At 39.2% G+C, this 4,730-nt stretch overlaps 1 long non-coding RNA gene across 1 annotated transcript; it reads left to right on the forward strand.

The window, feature by feature from the left end:
* The first annotated feature begins 1,536 nt into the window (after positions 1-1,536).
* On the forward strand, positions 1,537-4,337 carry LOC138057709 (uncharacterized). The gene is made up of 3 exons (XR_011133701.1): positions 1,537-1,698; positions 3,228-3,347; positions 4,068-4,337. It is a non-coding gene; the product is annotated as an uncharacterized lncRNA (long non-coding RNA).
* Positions 4,338-4,730: the final 393 nt, after the last annotated feature.

A 4,730-nucleotide genomic window follows, 5' to 3' on the forward strand; every position in this document is an offset into this window, starting at 1 on the left:
AGAACTCCATCGCTCATTTTTTCGCGTTTGCTTTGTGGGTCGTTCAACATTTTAACAACTTATGCTCCTAGTATTTTATTCATAGATCTATGCCATTCGAAATTGATAATCCAGCCGGAAAGTTCCAATAAAAACCCAAAGCAGCCGGGGTGTAATTCCCTCTGGCTCATGATCAGCGGGTTTATTTAAATGAGAAGCGGGTGTCCGAAGGTTCAACGTTTCTCGAAAGTCTCTATACTCCGTCTCATTGTTCAACGATCTTGTCACTTAAAGTAGTTTATTGGATATTATATGATTGGCAAATAGTCACTCTTTGAACAAGAATAAAATTGAAATTTTCCTTGTCATATATAGAGATCCAAATTAATTACAAAGGCCATTTAAAAGAACCACCTGAGGCTGACCAAGGGTCAATTTCCTCGAAGTAATTAAGCGAGGGACAAATTATCAATATTTAACTAGTTCAGTATTGACAATGACAAAGAGACCTTTGTCATCGAACCTTTAAATTCCATTTTAACAAAGGAGAAAAGAATCGACAGCGCATTTTCGTCGGCAAAGGACGCATTTCAGTAAACAAAAAACTTTGAAAAGGCGTGATGTTGCCATCCGCGGCATCCGAATTGTGTCGGATTAAAAACAGAAAATCTGACTGGACGTTTTTCTAATACATATTATTCTAAAGCAGCACAGCACGGAATGCCAAAGTTACAAAAGATCCACTCTGCACCACGACTGACCCAAGAATAGAACTGACCCGAAAAGTTATAATACCCGAGCACTTTTTGACATGATGAATGGCGTGTATCCACACTCTTCGCCAAAATACAACAACTATGTTACTTGCGAAAAATAAAGCTGACTGGACTTTGTAATGTCATCTGAGTTCAAGACAATGAATCTATAAAACGTTTTCTTAGTCTAGTCGGTACTGATGCGGCTGGTAATTTATTTCTGGTAATTTTAGTCAACTAATTAATTTTGGGCATAAATAGTCTTTTCCATTAGGCTAACAACTGGGAATTAGAGAAATAGGAATGGTTTTCCTTTCTATATAAGTTTTTGGCGTCAAACATGATTGTATCTTAATGCAAGGACAGGTGTCTACGCCAGCGTTTCTTCTCAAAAATTATATCATTTCTGATCGTTTTCACAAAGAAATTGCACCATCTGCCCCACGTATAATAGGAAAATACGACACTTGTGTTCGCTGCTTACTCCTTAAGATTTTTGGACGATGCTGACAGGGTTCGTTGGAATTCCAGCTGTTTTCTAATGGGTATTAGGTTGTGGAGAAAAGCTTTTGTTCATGTTTAAATCGCTAGTTTTTACGCTTTCGCCTAAGCGTGGTTCCGCCAGTTGTTTGGGTAATTCATCAACGAAATTATTGTTAATGAAATTTCGAGCGACCTAAGGAGGGGCTAATATTGCTTGACAGCTTTGCAAGTTTACATATTTTATTTTCTGTGGCACGCCTTCGTTAACAAATAGATAGTCCAACCAAGATAAAAGTGGGTTTTGAAAAACCATGCGCCTCATATATATTGAAGCAAAATCTAAGTTTGAGGTTCCAACACAGCTGGAAATAAGCGAAAATGAATTTCCGACTCATTTTCACCGCGGTATGCTGGATTCTCGTATTGATTCTACATCTCACAGAAGGGAAGCCGAGGGAAAATATCAATCAGCGTGGGAGTGGTAGGTTGGGAATTTTTTCAGAAGCTATGACTGTGTGTATATTTAGCACCGATTTAACAACAAAGCAACAAGTATGCTAAAGTTTGATTCTATGATTCCTTAATTTTAGGTATAAAGCTAAAATCATAACGATCACTTTGTTGCAAAAGCGGTAACGCAAAATTTCTGTCCCTTTTGAATATAAGACAACGACTTTCCATGTTGCAGACTTGTTTCGGCAAAAATCATCTGCTTTTCAAGTGTTACATGAGATGCAAATCTGAATCTAAATATCCGATAAGTGTTAAAGAGTACAAATACAACAGAAAGAAAAAAATGTATAAAGCATGAAAATTGCAGAGAACGTTATCAAAAAACTGGAGGTAAAATCACGCATAGCACGAAAAAACGGAAGCCAGAGAATGATTCTCAACAACTTTATTTTGAACTTGTACCACTGAGTACTCAAGAAACTAAAGCCTTCACAACCGGGGAAAGATGCTTCGCAGCCCACAAGGGAAGAAAGATTTTCCTAGTTAGCAAAATGATTCTGAAAATTTTCAGAAGGAGGAAGAAATTGCTAACCGTAAGCTACGAAACTATCCGCAAAACCGACGTTTTGAATTGGCAACAAGGTTCCTGTTTTCCCAGGAAGTTTAGATTTGGATTATCAAAAATCAAATGTACTCCAGCTCGATTCATGACACGGGGTCAATAGAAATTGGTCAAAAATTCAGTGTTCAGCGTGTGGCGAGCAAATTAAATTTAATTAGGCATCAATTAAAAACGAAATTTTAAATTTAAAGGTCACTAAAATTATAGGCTGTAACATATTTCAGCTCATCCTTTGAGTGTTTTACATTAAGTTTAGCAGTTGTAACTAGAGCAGAAGTAATGTCACAATTATTTGGGACTGCCTACGTTGAATCACAGAAGTCTAGATTAACCCTCTAAAGAGTGAGGCGTGTTCGTGGTGGTGAAGGTTTGTTTTCTGAATCGTGTAAAAAAAAGTTTCTTTTAATCTCCAAGGACGCTTGTTAAAAAGGCAACTGAGCTGCGTACAGGTTACCTTCTGCCGAACAAAAATATTTACAGGAAAGTGTTAGATATAATTACATAAAAACTGACACAGACAAATACATACTTACTTGACCACTCCCCAAAGGGGCTTTTCAGGGTCAATGAAACACAATCACGACAGAACAGAACATTCAACAACAACTGTTAAGAATCCCAACTGGCCGGAGGCAAACCAGTTGGCTATTTACAAGTGCAGCTGAGAATTTGAACCAGGGACTACCAGGATCAAATTCAACGAGTGGCCAGAGCGGGTCTTGAAACCGGGATCCCCGGATCACAAGGCAAGCACCCCAATCATGGGCCGCACTCACTCAAACTCGAAGATGTTAACTCTTACTAAACAAGTCTTTAATACTCTTATCCAACGGTATTAAAACCGACACCGTATATATCAATGGCGAAAGATGAGTTATTGTAATTACGGCATCAAGTTTACACCTTCAATTATACTGATTTTGTGTTTGTTTTAGAAAATGGGAGGACAGCGGTTTCAAATGACTTGTTTTTAAAAGACTGCGAGCATTACTTTGATTGTTATTATGGACAAAAATGCGACGCGGTTTTTAAAATCTGCGTTCCAGAAGTTACTGGTAAGTACACCATCGCATTTTTTTCTGTTTGATATTGTTTCCTTCAGTTTTCTTACAGGTTAAGACAGGTTAAATATGCCTCCTGTTAAAACGATTTTTCTTCCCTTTCTATTAGTGACGTCACAGTAGTGCGGGGAACTGGTAGGAGTGGAAAAATTGATGGAGTTAAATTTGGTTAAAGAGCTAAGATAAACAGTCGGCTAACCCAGTAGAGTTCTCTATGACCCACATCCATTGATACGTGCACGTGACACACGAGGAACGGCCAATTGGCCGACACACGAACCACGACACAAGAACCAAGACGACTGACACACGATGCGGCTCCTCCGAACCACGACTCTAATTTCCCGACCAACGACTCACTAGATCGGCACGGTCACGGCGCACGACACAACGAACCCGCGACCCATCGGCAGCATTTAGCTTCCTCCGGGTCTTTGAGTAACCATTACATTGCTTTTTAGATGAAAAAGAAACCCAGGTCTCTTTATGAGGCACGCTCTATCACAATTAAATGGCCTTCCGTTTGATGAGCCGTTTCACAGAATCGCCACGTTGTCGCATTCTGATGAGTTCATATGCCGTTAAGGAAACGACTTTTGTTTCCAAAAATAAGTTTTTTTAAAATTCCGAAAGCCCCGCCCCATCCGCTCTGTGTCATTACTTTCTCTCGATTGATGCACGAAATGATATGATGATATATGATTCTCTTCAAAGGTCCTATATGAGTGGAAAGTGTAATCGACCCGAGAATCCAGAATTGAAGCGGAAGAAAACAACTCATGACATTGCGCAAGTCTGCTCGGCGGTTGGCATTATTGCAATTGGGATAACACTGGATATGCCGTTTCCAACTCTCTTCTGATTCAGAGTCATGGAAAAAATAAACAAAATTTGTACAGTGCGCGTTCGCCAAATGGCACAGTTACATATGTTTATAAACAAGAAATAAAGTTGAGCACAATAAAAACAAAATGTTTGACAAAACATAGTATCACAGATTGTTGTGTCATTTATAGAGATTTCTTATTATCTACGGCCATTTTGGTTTCCCGGTGAGTTTTAATGACGGTAGACATCTCATGACTGAATGACATGATAGAAAATTCCCATACTTGCGACCATGGCAAGAATGAATCCTTCCAAGGAACTCGCTCGTTTACTGAAAAGAAAACTGACAGAACAGACCAGCTCGGAACAGCGCGGTTTTCGAGGAGAGCAAGGCGCTGGTCCACTCTGTTTGGTAACCAGTAATCTGGACACGGTAGAAGACTCGCTACTGGTGCGAAACTTTTAAGTATCTTGCCACATGCGCATTTATATAATAGGAAATTCAACGCACTTCAAGCAGCATAAATTAGAAATGAATAATGAGAACTG

Source organism: Montipora capricornis, chromosome 7, assembly GCF_036669925.1.
Source record: "Montipora capricornis isolate CH-2021 chromosome 7, ASM3666992v2, whole genome shotgun sequence".
Taxonomy (NCBI): Eukaryota; Metazoa; Cnidaria; class Anthozoa; order Scleractinia; family Acroporidae; genus Montipora; species Montipora capricornis.